Source organism: Argopecten irradians, chromosome 6, assembly GCF_041381155.1.
Source record: "Argopecten irradians isolate NY chromosome 6, Ai_NY, whole genome shotgun sequence".
Lineage (NCBI taxonomy): Eukaryota > Metazoa > Mollusca > Bivalvia > Pectinida > Pectinidae > Argopecten > Argopecten irradians.
Window position 1 is genome coordinate 17160113 of NC_091139.1, and position 16632 is coordinate 17176744.

Sequence of the window (16632 nt, forward strand, 5' to 3'; positions counted from 1 at the left end):
GCGTCTTTAAGGGCGTTCTTGACACACCTACTAAACAGTTGTATGAACATAGAATGGAAGAAGGCCCGGACAGCAATATGCAGCTATTAGCAGACGTTGATTATCAAGCAAATGGAATATCTGCTACGATGAAGGTGGCGCTCACATTCCCTGTGGTAGATCAGCCTGCAACAAAACGAAGGTTAGTGTTGGAAAGTTTGTCCGACAACTTAACATCTACCGAGTCAATACGTGAAATGGTCCTGGCACCTGGCAGAACTTGCGGAATGTCGAAGAATTGCAGAGAGGGAGAGTGTGGCCTAGAAAAAGTATAAACGATCGAATGTCAAGACAACAAGTGCAAAGGCTAAGTCGAAAAGCAGCAAAAATACCAAAACCAATACCTCACATGAAAGTCCGTATTGTATTGGTTGCCACGTACGTGTCATGAGAAGAAGAGCAAAATATGCAAACAGGAAGTATGATGAATGTGACCTTTGGATGCATGCCGATTGCATAAAACTCAGCAGTACCAATGACAGAGATGACATATTTTGCTGTCCATAATGTGGAAGTTGAATGTTTAGAGAAGAATTGAACTGTTTACCCTCATTTGGTATTCGGGCATTTTGATAATACATCGTCAAAGAATAGTTTTAGCATTTTATGCTTCACCAATTGCATGATTGTAACCAATAAGCGGGATTGTGCCTTAGCTGCCTTGAACATCCATAGCAGATGCAGTACAGTACTGAAGATACATTTATAACCGCCCAGCAAATTTAACAGTACTCAAACAGCATTTCTACAACATAAATAATCATATCAAATTATGTTAATGAACTTGTTATCGGTTGTTAATTTGAGGTACCCAGAACGTATTTCTGAATACAGATTGAAGTGCTTAAGGCTAAATCTGTTGAGGAAAACAAACAGCAGGGGGTTAAGTTTCGATGTTTATTCGTCTATGGTCAGGGCTTGTTTGTTTGATTAATTAACGTCCTATTAACAGCTATGGTCATGTAAGGACGGCCTCCCATGTATGCGGTGTGTTGCGTGTATGTTGTGCGAGGTGTGTGGTTTGGGAGACTGCGGTATATTCATGTTGTGTCTTCTTGTACAGTGGAACTGTTGCCCTTTTATAGTGCTATATCACTGAAGCATGCCGCCGAAGACACCAAGCAACAAACCTCATCCGGTCACATAAGGAAGTCATATCAATGTACTTGGAAAATTAAATTAAGTCAGCCTGCTGTGTAATAACTCATTTGATACGCCGTTATGTGAACTGAGAATCGCTATTAATTGAGAAACCCGGGAGTGTTGCATATGTTGAGCTAAATCTTCCTAGTTTGTCTGTTTCAACACAAAATTGATTTCCTTTTCAAAATTGAAAACTTGTTATTCACTAACCGGCATTTTCCTGATTATCACTGTACTCACCTTTCGGGTGTAACGCGAATTTTCTCATTTTGAAACTGCTAATTTCACGGTGTTGATTTGCTCTCTGCAGTCTCTGCTGCGCTTGCGTCCCGACTAAAGCGGCGCGGCACTTCGGTCTATGTGCACATTCATATCAAAAGTGGGCAGAGACAACCAATGTAGTGCAACTAGTATGGCAACAATGTTTTGACCCGTTTCCGGTATCGCTTCGGCGACATGAAGACCACGGTACTGTGCTTTATATCACTAATTTGCCTGCGTTACGGATGATACCATGATTGATTGCTGAAGAGTATGATAAGTTTCAATCAAGCCAAAATATTATTTTCTGGTTTTTTTTTATCTTTTAAAAAATGCTTTTGAATTTCACACATAACAGAAAATAAAGATAGATATTTCGTTCAGCTTCGATTTGCCGACTTATATTGAGGTATAGTTTTAATGTGATTCAATATTAGAAATGTTTTGACTTTCTCGTTTTCATTGGTATACAATTTACAATAATGTTGAAAATACTTATGAAATTCAATAATCTGTGTTCGCTATCAGACTAATGTCGCAACTAGGTTTTGAATTTCAATAGTGTACGGTTGAGACACAAGTTAAAAATAAATTTGAGTGTACGGTTTGGATTTCTTTCTTTCAGATGATGACATGAAAATGGACTAATTTTTGTACTATTATTAGAATTAAATACATTAGACATAATATTTAACGTGTATGCAGTTAGACTTGGGAAAGCTTCAAATAAAGTAAGTTTCAAATGCTGGTAATGCTATTTTAATTTTGTGGTAGACTAGAAATGAGTATACTTAGTTTATCCATCCTGTAATCCGCTTGATATACAGTGACTTTGTCCATGTAATATTTTTGCATAAATCGACTATTGTAATTAAGCTAACCAAATGGCAAGAAAAAGGACTTGTATACACTTATAAATATTTGTTGCGAATTAGCACACCACAATAGAAAAATATGTATGTGTTTTTTAACATATATCCGCACTGTTATAAATATGCTAGAACGCTCAATGTATGTCACACACGTATGTTTAATTACACTAGTGATACATGCAAAATATTACTCGGGGAAAGTCACATGTCGTTCAAATTATCAAGAAAATAAAGCTAAAGTTTAATAATAAAACGCGTACGTATATGTCTGTATCGAGTAGGAATATCATTTAATAAACAGTTGATGATTTGGGGGGAAATAGTTGGTTCGATTTCTTCTGGTGTGTTGTCGTGAGCAACCGATTAAACAATGACAGTAACTGAAAGAGTACTACCGATAAACCAGATGTACAAAGGTAAATATACTTCTTCTATTTTAAGAATACCTTAACATTATTCAACGAATTCTCATGTTGATTAAAACTCAGTGTTTTTGTTATCTCTTGAACTCTGAAGAAATCATTAGTACACCAAAATCGAAAATTCTAAGATCCTTGTGGTCACTGTTTTCTGAGTTCTAAGCAGGAGCAGAAAATACCACTTTAATAGACTTTGGTGTGTCCCGGCCAGGGGACAAAACCCAGAGCCAACCTCACAGCGGCGAACGCTCCACAAAGGGCCAAAAGTGAGGCAGTGATAAGGGAGACATTAGGAAGAATAAAGTCAGTTAGGAAGAAGAATAAAGATAAGATCCTAAATTTAATCGCCTTTAACGATCGTGCAAACGGGCCGCAGGTATAATTCTAATTCCCTACCTGCAGGGCCTTACATGACCCAGGTTATTAATATGACGTAAATATAATCAAACATACAAGCAATCCTCCGAGAGATGTTCCGAGAGAGGAAGAGGGGCTGTCAAAGTACGTTTGGTTCGGATTGATTTGTTAGCTTAACGTCTTATTTAAATGCAAGGGTCATTTCAGGACGGCCTCTTGTGTAAAGGGATGTCTTATTACTTCTACTCAGGACAACTGGACGTTGGTTTATCAAATCAACTCAATGAAGTAAGGCTAGAGGTTCTGTCTTCTAGCCGAGGTAAATAAGTCAGTAAAAGTGGCAGCTTTTGATCCTGCTTGGCGCTCAGCATCAAGGGAGTGGGGCGACTTGTTTGCAGATTGTCAGATAGATTTAAATAAGTGACTGAAAGTGGCGAGCTGAAAGAAATTACTATAAGGCAACATGAGTATACCATAGCCTCCCAGCTATACACAAGCGCAGTTAGTACGAAGACATTTATACACCACGCACATAGGCCCTTGTAGATTGTACCTTTTAACCCTATTGAATCATCGTTGAAGGCGACTAAATTTGCGATCTTTTTTTTTTTTATGTCACTTTCTGCCTCTTAATAGTACCCTTGACACTAGGTCTATCTCACTTTTGACATTCTGTTTCAGTGCTCGTCCTTTTAAGGAAGGCCGTTGGTTCAACCCCTGGCCGGGGCAAACCATAGTCTAAAAAATTGGTAGTGTCTTCTCCTGCTTAGCGCTCAGATAAAGGAAGTGAGTGAGACGGCTGGTTCGTTCGCTGTCGGTAAAATGTATCCGTGTACGGTATCAAATAGTTTTTACAGCAAGGGATTAAGGACTGCCTACCTTGTATGTAATGTAGCTCGCAATTATCGCACACAGAATTCATGAGGAAACTACGCCAATAAAAATGTGAACGATGTCAATAATAGGCGAATCGCGCGATTTTTGAAACAGCCACCGTTTTTCTTATGCTTGAACGAAGACTTCGAAATGGGTAATTTTGTGTTATTTTGTTATTCTTCTATTAGAGACGGTCTCTTCTTTTGCTATAGGCCAATCCAGTATTACGACCGCCATATTGTTTACACGAGTTATCGTTCTTGAACGGTTAAACTTTACTTCCGTCTTCCGGTTCTGCCAGTGAACTGTACGATATTTTCGTCTGCTTTGTTTACAAACAGGTATGTGGATCATATTGATAATGCGGAAATTCATAAAGATTTATGGTTATTTATTTTCGATTTTCTTGTTATTGATATGTGAATAAACATATTTATAATAACCGAGGAGCGATAATTTTAACTTGATCCTGTACAGTACCAGTCTCAAGAGTATGGTGTGCTGGTTTCAAGTTTAATTTCAGACGCATACGGTGACCATTGGTCATGTCAAATAAATACCAATAATGAGAAATAATGTTTGATGAAAATGTTGCTCCTAAATAAATTGTAAACATGTCCTAGTGATCGTGATAGTACTCTGCAAAAATGGGCACGGACACGTTGAAACATTACGTCGTGGCACAGTCTTCAAACTGAAATTTAAATCGGCTGACCATTGGCCATGACCTCTCATGTTACGAGAGTAAGTTATTAGTTGAGTGTTATGAAATGGATCGATAAACAACAGACTAGTTCTTATAACATTACACAACTTAGGCATCTATTTCCAGTTGTCAAACTGTTTTCATACTGTAATATTAACATGTTAACAAATACATAAATGTAATTGTAAAAGTTTTTTTTTTCAAATTGTCAAAATGTGTAATATCAAGACCTGTTATTTTCATTGCAGATTGGTGATGGAAATTACTAACAATAATCATTCCCTTGTGCTATATTCTGCCTAACCATGGATTGATGCTTTTCAGGCATGATACTTAACATAATTCTGTCTATGTTGTTAGTGCTTTCACCAAACTCCTTGCTTATAATATATATAAGCACATGCGACTTTAAATTGTATCTTGTGTGAATCGAATTACTGGAATTTTTACCAAATGCACAAAGTAGCTAATGCTGCAGTAACATGCCTATGCTTTTCACAGAAGAAATGTTAAATATTATGTGCTTCATTCTGCATATTAACCATCCATATGGACTGATGCTATATATGTGTGATTTACAAGAATATGTGCAAACTAGCTGCTTGAACTGCATGGTAAATGCTTCAGCTTATCAATGACCAGCTGCTTAAATGCATGGAGCTGCTTGAACTGCCTTATATGCTTTAGCTTACTATAGTAAAGCTTTCACTAACTAGCTGCTTAAATTAACTTTAATGGCTTGCTTGTATCTCTCCTAATATATATAGATTAGATGTGCAATATATTGAACTTGCATGTTACTTTTGCTTGCTACATGTATAATAACTAATGATGTTTTAATATAGAACAGCGTACATGACAGTATATATGCCTATGTTGCTTTTGCATGCTTAACTGTTAGAGCTCTTTCTGCTCAAATTTTCCCTTATAACCTCTTGCCTTACTGTGCATACATGTAAAAAAAATCCAGATTTTTATATCACTGGTGCAAAACACATTTATTTAGTTGCTAAGTAACATTAACATCCATGTACAGATTTGCGCAGAATTTATTTACTGCAATTACTGTTGTTTCAGCCATTTTTTTAAATTTTTATTCACCGTCCGATTTGCAGTCATGTCAAATAGAATTTGTTCTGTGAGTGGGTGTAATAATAGTGGCTATAGACTTAGAATTTGGGCAAGCAAAATATGTGTTCTGCACAATGTAAATTATGGGAAATCACCTTGTACATGTGATCCTCCTTTTAAACTGTACACATTTCCATCCGAGGACAATCCAATAGAACGGCAGTGTTGGGTGAAAGCCGTCAACCGTAGAAATCCAAATGATCCAACAAAGATTTGGATCCCAAAATCTGATTCAGGGATATGTTCTTTAAATTTTAAAGATAACAAACCAACAAAAACAAATCCTTATCCGACTTTGCACTTAGGCCACACTTAGGCCACAATCAGTCAGTCATCACTCCAAGAAAACCCCCAAAAGAGATAGAATTTATTCATTCCCCAACTCCAAATAAAAAATCAAAAAGAAATCTTCATCTGCAGTCATTGCAGATGATCATGACACATCAAACTCTCAAAACATCTCAATTGGTGCGTCAAATTTTACGCGCACTTTCACAGCAAGTGAATCTTACATTAGCCATGAGCATGACTATGATGACTGCTCAGCATGTTCTTCATGCACTGATAAAGAAATTACAATTAAGAAATTGAAAAACCAAAATCATCTTTCACAGAAAGAACTTCTCTCTTGGAAAATTAAATACCAAAAAAACCCATGCAGCCATTTGGCTTGAAATGTATTGATGATGATGATGAAAAAATGAAATTTTATACAGGTATTCCTAGTATAGCAGCCTTTGAAAAGATCTGTCAAGTAGTCGTTCCCTTAATACCAAAAGTTCACTTCTGGAACGGCCCTAGACTTACTTCAAATCCTCTGCGATACAAACTTGGACACAAAAAGACAGGTCATAATCGCCGTTTGTCTGGGAAAAATGAGTTGCTTTTGACTCTAATGAAAATTAGATTGGGATTGCTGAATCAAGACTTGGCACAAAGATTTGGTATTTCTAAACAACATACGTTCACAACATGGGTCAGGATTTTATCAAATGTTCTTGGATCTCTTGTGTTTAACCCCCCTGCAGTCAAGGTTAGAGAAAATCTTCCTCCCTCTTTTAAGACACCATTATACAGTGCTGTTAGACATATTATAGACTGTACAAAAATATTTCCTGAAACACCAAACAATCTATCTGTAAAAACCAATACTACAAGAAACACAACACAGCAAAATATCTTATTAGTATAATTCCTTCTGGAATGATAAACTTTGTTTCTGAGGGTTGGGCCCTGCAGGTAGGGCGTTAGAATTGTACCTGCTGCCCCTATTGCATGATCGTAAAAGGCGACTAAATTTAGGATCTTATCTTTTCTCTTCTTCCTAACTGACTTTATCTTTCCTAATGCCTCACTTGGCACCGCCTCACTTTTGGCCTTGAGTTGAGCGTTCGCCCCTGTGAGAAAGGCTCTGGGTTCTGTCCCCTGGCCGAGACACACCAAAGTCTATAAAAGTGGTAGTTTCTGCTCCTGCTTAGCGTTCAGCATACAGGGAGTGGGACGACTGGTTCGCCCGTTGTCAGTATGTGACCGGGTGGGGTGTGTTGCTTGGTGTCTTCGGCGGCATGCTTCAGTGATACAGCACTATAAAAGGGCAACAGTTCCACTATACAAGAAGACACTACATGAATATACCGCAGTCTCCCAAAACACGCACCTCGCACAACATACACGCAACACACCGCATACATGGGAGGCCGTCCTTACATGACCATAGCTGTTAATAGGACGTTAATTAATCAAACAAACAAACAAATTCTGAGGGTTGGGGAGGAAGGACCAGCGACAAACACATAACCGAGACATCTGGCTTTTATGACTTAATAGAACCACATGACAAAGTCCTTGCAGATAGAGGCTTCACAATTGCAGAGGACCTCTTGCTCCTCATTGCTGAACTTATCATCCCCCCAGGCAGAAGAGGCGCCAGTCAATTCACCACGCAAGAAGTAAGGAAAACTAAGGATATAGCCAACAGGCGTATTCATATAGAACAGGCAATTTGCCATATGAAAACTTTTCGAATACTGAAAAATGAGGTACCTTTGACTATGTTGCATCACTTAGATGATATTATGAAAATTGTTGCCGGTCTTTGTAATCTTTATCCACCACTACCAAGATATAATTAAGATATCTACAATTATCAATCTGCAGCTGTCTGCTTTTACATGCAATGAATCAAACTTTTGCACAATAAGTTATAAAAAATCTAACACAACATGAGACATTCAAATGAAAATGTACGGGCTTCAAACTCACGATCTACGGCACCCAATGGCCATGGCTTAGCCAAACATACCTGAGGCTTATACCACTGCCCCACATCCCCATCCCAAAAAGAAAGATTCAATGGGGCAGTGATGGTCGGTCCAATATGTTGACATGATCATTGTGAGAAATTATACATGTATATTATGTTATATGAATACCTGGATGTTATGTATAAACATACATGGGTGCAAATTGTACACCTGTATTTAATATCTCATTGTACAATAACAACAGGAAATTCAAAACTACCTGAATGGTTCTTGTTCCGATTCTTGTTACAGCACTGTAATACATGTACAGTATTCAAAACAAAAATTCGTATACAGCACTGTAATACATGTACAATATTCAAAACAAAAATTCATATACAGCACTGTAATACATGTACAGTATTCACAACAAAAATTCGTATACAGCACTGTAATAGATGTACAGTATTCAAAACAAAAATTCATATACAGCACTGTAATACATGTAAAGTATTCAAAACAAAAATTCATATGCAGAATTTACAATACCAACTCTTGGTACCCTGCAGGCGTGTTTTGGTCATTTTAACACACTTAAAATGATACCAATTGTCACATTTGTCACAGCAGATGCTACGGTCATTGAAAGACAACACATTTTCAGGCTCTTTAACTACCTGTTGACAAATTCTACAAAAATATACAGAGCCTTGTTCAGTTACAATCATGGGTTCATGGCCACTTTTTACTATATAAGGTGACATTATGTTTCTGAAAAAAAATATGTTAAACTTTGGCCCTGCAGGTAGGGCGTTAGAATCGTACCTGCTGCCCCTATTGCATGATCGTAAAAGGCGACTAAATTTAGGATATTATCTTTTCTCTTCTTCCTAACTGACTTTATCTTTCCTAATGCCTCCCTTGGCACCGCCCCGCCTCACTTTTGGCCTTGAGTTGAGCGTTCGCCCCTGTGAGGAAGGCTCTGGGTTCTGTCCCCTGGCCGAGACACACCAAAGTCTATAAAAGTGGTAGTTTCTGCTCCTGCTTAGCGTTCAGCATACAGGGAGTGGGACAACTGGTTCGCCCGTTGTCAGTATAATGTGACCGGGTGGGGTGTGTTGCTTGGTGTCTTCGGCGGCATGCTTCAGTGATATAGCACTATAAAAAGGGCAACAGTTCCACTATACAAGAAGACACAACATGAACATACCGCAGTCTCCCAGTACACTCACCTCGCACAACATACACGCAACACACCGCATACATGGGAGGCCGTCCTTACATGACCATAGCTGTTAATAGGACGTTAATAAATCAAATAAACAAACAAATTTTTTTTATTTCTCACCTGATATTGATGACTCAGTAGTTAATTGATTCAGAAGAGAGCTTGTGTTAGTCGTTGGATTTCTCTTGATAGTGGCAACTTTTGTGTGCACGGAATAGAACCTGTTTGTAAATCCATAATGAGTTACTACTTATATATATATAATTAGGTTAAACAGATCAAGGGATACTAAAATTCAGTACCATCAGTCTGTTTTAATGAGGTGTTCATGTTTCTATCAAATAATCTGGATATTTCTTATAGAAAGTTATTTAGATACAGATAGGTTTTTATTGTTTGATTTTATTAAGTGTTACAATGATTTGTTTTATTTTATTGCTATATTATAACTTTTCACACCTGTCTATAAAGACCACCTAACTTTCTCTATAGCCAAGTGACTTGATGAGCAAGTGGTCTTTATACAGAGGTGGTTGCTGAGGCAGGTTTCACTGTAAATTTGTATATGTATTAACCGGAAGGACTTTTTATATGTACCTAGAAGCTGTGATACGGCCTGTTCATGAAGCTTTCCACAATTCTGATTTCGACTGATCTTTGGTCAACAAAGAACTTTTCAAAATTTCTTCTGGAGTGTATGTGGGAATAGACTGCAGAAAATCATCTACATCTTTGGAGGTATTAGCAAGCTCCATCAATGATGTCTTCTTCAGCAGTGCTACACATAAATGAAATTATGAAAATAAATTTTTTCTATCACTTCTAAACAGATGGTTCGCCCGTTGTCAGTATAATGTGACCGGGTGGGATGTGTTGCTTGGTGTCTTCGGCGGCATGCTTCAGTGATATAGCACTATAAAAAGGGCAACAGTTCCACTATACAAGAAGACACAACACGAACATACCGCTGTCTCCCAGTACACTCACCTCGCACAACATACACGCAACACACCGCATACATGGGAGGCCGTCCTTACATGACCATAGCTGTTAATAGGACGTTAATAAATCAAACAAACAAACAAGATGAAATTGATAATGTACATGGGTTTACTGTATGCTAGTTATTAAACAAGTTCACAGGTTTTCAAATTGTACAACTTGCTTTAACATTTAGTATTGTCATTTGAAGTATTGAAGTATAAAATTTTGAAGTTAATACAAAAGTAAAAAAAAAAACCCGAGAAATAAGGAAATGAAACTTAATAGATGTATCCAATGTATTTACATTTTAGTTAAATGTACAAGATTTATTTACCTTTTGTAGTCTGATCAGTGGGTGGCTTTACTGGGTTACTGATACACATATCTTGTATGTGTAGTACATCTAATCCTACAAGTAAAAAATAGTAAAAAAAATACATGTCTATTAAAAAACACACATTATTTATAATATTCAAACATTATGCATTCACTACTGTATCATAATAAGTTTTGTAGAAATTATACCACATGTACATGAAGACGTTATCAGGTCCAATATAGTTTATACAAATTTCTACAAAACTTATTATGGTACGCCTAGTCAAAAACATGTAACCCTGAATACAAATTCAATTAAACTTTTACATTGAAAATGTCAGTATTTTCTAACCCTAATTAGGAAAATGATCTTTTGAAATTAGGTTACCTTTTGGAGGCTCACTTTGAGACTCAACATTGTGTTGTTCTGTGCTGTCAAGTGTCTTCACATGTAATCCAATATGACAATTGACTTTTATAATCATAAATACAATCTTTAAGTCAAATCCAAAAAGTTATTTTAATGACCAAGATATTTTCACATTTGTACAATTGTATTTAGGGTCTGTTAACTTTTCTTAATTTTGAAAATGTATATGGTTTCATTTTGTGGCTCATGTTTTATTCAATTGATTTCGGTGTAGCCTTCATATAATTAGCCAGGGTTAGACAAAATAAATCAACTTTGTTACCCTTTCACTCATGAAAGATTCTGTGTTATCTGAAATGCTGGAAACTATTTAGCATGAGTTTTGTGATAACCATATCAATTATAAGAATTACCTGTGAACAAACAAGCATTTGGAAGGATGTCTTTCAGAGCTTCTCCAAGTGAGGCTCTGAAATCAACGTTTGTCTTTCCAGTGGCAGCTAATGGCTGGATTGTCCTTTTGGCAGAAGATACTAGGGGCCTTTGTTCTGGAAAAAAGGAGAGAACAAATTAAACTGAATATTAAATTGAGTAAAGAGAGAATAATTTAACTTAAGCATTTAATAAAAATAGTAGCTAAATTTCTTTTAAAAAATGGCACAATTATGAGTTCATGTATGTTTGCTTTAATGTCTAGACAAATGTTGAAATTGAAGTGCATTTGTAAAAAGAAAACCAAAAAACAAAATCTGTATCCAACTTAAATATTATTTATGTCCACAATTCTGTGATTCATTTGAGACAGGAAGATATCTTGTATTTATATTGATTATGATATATGATATGAGTTGAATTTCTTTCATTTATAGAACTAGCTGAGCTATGCCATTTGTGTTGAACAAATGTACATAAGTTAGAGAAAATATTCTAAAATATCTCATGGATGAAGTGCTCAAGGACTGCATGTTAAAAAAAGATTGAGACCAACCTCCTTTCCCATAGAGTGATGTACATGTGATGGTTAAGTGTGTTCTCTTTCTGTATAGTGTCAAAAGAGGGTACAACAGGTACGTTCATCTTATTGCTGCAAAGCATAGTGCTGCTAATTCACTTTTATTGCCATCACGACTGAGACCCTTTTTTTCCAGGAAAAAACGGAGAGCATCAACTTTCCAAGTCGAGAAAAACTCAAGTGTTGACGAACTTGGGTCGTCGATATTCGTACTGTATAATTTTATAAAATATTAGTGAATTCCATGTAGATTTGTATAAAAAACGTACAAAATGTATGTAAAATGTCAAAACAGCAACAGCATAGAAAAAAGTTAGTACATGACGAGATAAAACTATCGATATATCACCGGTGTCTTACATCTGTCAGACGGTATCCAACGACGCTTCTATCTACACCGGAAGTGCTCTATAACCGTGGCGCTTCGATCGCGTTGCATGGGAGGTAACTCGATAAACTAATACTGGATTGGCCTATAGCCTGGTTATATTGCACAAAATGTCATAAAACATAAAAGTATAAACCTTAAAGATGCTCCACCGCTGACAAATGGTATCTTTTTCACTATTAAAACAGAGCAGGCGATTTTGTATTTTTCTTTAGTTACAAAAGTTCCTTATTTTACACCATTACCACCATTGAAAAGTTTGAGCTTCTAATTTTACTTCACGTTAAAAATATAAAAAAAATAATTCATTGCATCCCGAAAAATTCCGTGCCTCTATATCCTATATGGAATGAAGTACTGATTGCGCATGCATTAAAGGCGAAGTAAATTATTTTACATTATTTTTGTGTTAATTATATACATATACACCCGATTAAACACCAATTATTGTTCAAATGATGAATATCATTTATGCTCTGTCGGCGGTGGAGCATCTTTAAATTAGGATGGAAAACGAAATTGGAAAATATTCGTCAAAAAATATTGGTATTCAAACCCTTTTTCAGCAATGACACTCGTAGCAATTTGGTATTGCCGCCATGATGGAATAATAGAATTTTTCATGGGTCTGCCACGTGGACAGGGATATCTCAACCCGAGTGAAAGATTTTGGCATATCAACCCGAAACTTAGTAGAAAAAGGAAAGACGAAATTCCTGTTTATTTCTAGCTGTTTCGTTGCAACATTATGCAGGAACGTCGTTATCCGTCAAAATTGATGACGTCATCTACAATGTACGCCGCGGTTACAACGCGTGATGTATTGATAACGTAACGTAATTGTCTAGCGCATGTGGGCTGTCTTTGTCTTACCCCCCCCCTCCCGTGTAAGACAGAGTTATCTTTTCCCTAGCAACCACGGGATATTCCTGTGAAGTATGGGAGAACTATCACTCTACAATGGTGTTCATGCATGTCGATAGTGCGTTCTAAACGAACAGGTACTTGCAAGGAGTTTGGTCCGGATTTCAATATTGAGTTGTTTCCCTTTTATCATGGCTGTGTCATGTTTGTTACTAGCATACTTATTATTTGTGTATTGTCGTATATCAAAGGGATAAATGATTAAATCATTGAAAAACAAAACAATCAAGCTATTGTGTTTCTCCATCAGCAAAAAACACAAAGATATTATTGTACAAAAAAGTAATATTACAGAATGATCATGTGAACTCAAGGAAAAATACGCTTCAGGAATTATCAGTTTAATATTAATGAACATTAAAATACATCCTTTTCAAAATTCATATGATTTGTAATGTTATTCACAACAACAATGCGCAATAAACACTTTGGTTTAAACACTGCGATAAATAGGATATAATGTTTCAAACAATACAGAGATCAAAACAGTTAAATAAATGTAATGAGAAAATGATATAAAAATATATACAAATATTTTAACCACTCTTTTAAAGTAAAATACAAAAGTTACACACCAGAAGACCTTTACAATGACTTCGTGCTGTTAAGAATGGGATGTCGATGATAGCAGCAACAAAAACTTATCAACTCACTTACACTGTCATACAGAGGCACATCTGGGATAATAATACAGGTTAGCCCATCCGAATGTTATCTTCGGATGAGGAGAGATACATTGTTTCCTACATTGGATACTGCCAAGAAAGGGGCTTTCCTCTAGGAAGATAGTAAAGATGTTGACCAGGGAAATCATACTGAAAAAGGGTGTAGAAATATCAAGTACTAGGCCATCCCATTTCCATAGGAAAACCACAAAGACATTTTCTCTTTGAACTTCTTTTAGTTATTCATTAGCTTTTCATACTTTATTTTCTGTGGGTTTTTTCCAAAGATGATGCTACAAAAAGTTACTGGGTTCAATAATTTAAAATAATTCATATAGCCGAATATTCAATAAGGAATATCAGCTCATTTCAATTCATAAAATATTACTATTATAGTTCTTGAAATATCTCAATAATTGTGAGGAATATGTATCAATATGATACCCTATAATTTAATTAATAAATTAATATTTACTGAACTGTACATTTACTTTAATTAATTAATCTCTTAACTTGATTCAATACATATTGATCAGTAATTATCCAAGTCATTTCCTGTTATGGTTCAGCCACTGAAATTTGTTTCCTAACTAATATTTTGCAATGTTGTTGCAGCGCATTCAAATTTCTCTCCACCCCACCCCCAAATTTTCAACACCATCTGGCTGGCCTGCTGTTCCTTAATAATCTTTTGTTATCATTTCAGTTGGCTGGTACTGTAGGCCGTCGGGCAAGGTGTCTACATAGTACTCCGATTCGATAGAAATTCCATCTCTGACCATCTTTACAGGATCTTTGGATGCAGGTATTTCACTTCTCTTGTTCTCAGAGACAATAGACGATGTGTCCGAGACGGTAAATCCCATTTCTTTATAAGAGAGTATCTCACACGTTTTAACTGCATATCACTACTTTTCGGATTAACATTCTCCTTCTCGTTCTCCTTTGGATTCTCCTTTGCGTTTTCCATTTCCCTTGGAGTCGGACTTTCCTCCCCAATGGTATGATTGCGGTCTTCAATTTCTACTTCCAATTGTAGTGTTTTATGGGGGCAGCTTTCTTGCGATCAATAACACCATTTACCGGTTCCTCAGCCTTTTTAATTATGACAATTTTGCATGCAACATCCCTCATAAACTGATCATATTCTCGTATTTTATCCAATTTATATGTCATTGTACTTCTCTTTACAATTGCTGTAATGCTGTTCTTACAGCTACGGTGCTTGGTATCTCTTCTCGCGAACGTTACCTTACAGGTCGTACACCGATAGACGAAACCACTGTGTATGCAGAACAGGTGACATTCGCAGAATGATTTATCCCGAAATCCAAGTTGCAGAGCGAGCATTTAAAGCAGTCAGATATCGTCTGTAAAAGAACAAAATAAATTGGAAATAGTACGACAAAAGTCTAAATTTACTTAAAGGACTATTCTCCCAATTCTCGAGCCATTTTGGTTTTTCATCACCCTCATATAATTTCAAGTAATTGTGTTGAACTACCTTAGTTTTGATTATTTTAACAGTCAGGGTCATGCAATGATGACCTCCCATGAAAGCAGTGTTTATGAAGTGCGAGGTGTACGTTTTGGGAGACAGCGGTATGTTCTTGTTGTGTCTTCTTGTATAGTGGAAATGTTGCCATTTTTATAGTGCTATATCACTGAAGCATGCCGCCGAAGACACCAAGCAACACACCTTACCCGGTCACATTATACTGACACCGGGCGAACAAGTCGTCCCAATCCCTGTATGCTAAGCGCCAAACAGGAGCAAAAACTACCACTTTTATAGAGTTATAGTGTGTCTCGGCTAGGGGACAGAACCCAGAGCCTTCCTCACAGGGGCCCTGCAGGTAGGCCTTTGAATTGTACCTGCTGCCCCTATTGCATGATCGTAAAAGGCAACTAAATTTTGGACCTTATCTTTTCTCTTCTTAAATGAGTTTATCTTTCATAATGCCTCCCTTGGCACCACCTCACTTTTGGCCTTGAGTTGATTGTTCGTCCCTGTGAGGAAGGCCCTAGGTTCTGTCCCCTGGCCGAGACGCACCAAAGTCTATAAAAGTGATAGTTTCTGCTCCTGCTTAGCGCTCAGCATACAGGGAGTGGTTCACCCGTTGTCAGTATAATGTGACTGGGTGGGGTGTACTGCTTGGTGTCTTCGGCGGCATACTTCAGTGATATAGAACTATAAAAATGACAACATTTCCACTATACAAGAATACACAACAAGAACATACCGCTGTCTCCCAAAACGTACACCTCGCACTTCATAAACACTGCTTTCATGGGAGGTCGTCATTACATGACCCTGACTGTTAAAATAATCAAAACTAAGGTAGTTCAACACAATTACTTGAAATTATATGAGGGTGATGAAAAACCAAAATGGCTCGAGAATTGGGAGAATAGTCCTTTAAGTAAATTTAGACATGTTTTCTTCTTCTAATTTAGTTCAGTTGAAGAAGCTACTGGTGAGCCAGCTGTCAATGGCTCTTCTGCATCACGCATCATTTCTCCTATGTCTTCTATCTCATTTTTGTCAAGAAAATCAATAAGTAAATCAGTGCCGCAATCACTTAGTAGATTTTCTTCTATGTTTTGTGGATCCTCATTTTCTGGCATTTGGATTGTAAATCCTCCATAATTCCCAGTCATTCTTAACGCACTGGTCATTTTGACATACCCAAGTG

General features: G+C 36.9%; 1 pseudogene; it reads left to right on the top strand.

Annotated features, from left to right (window-relative positions):
• Positions 1-53: 53 nt before the first annotated feature.
• On the top strand, positions 54-7936 carry LOC138326379 (uncharacterized; annotated as a pseudogene).
• Positions 7937-16632: the final 8696 nt, after the last annotated feature.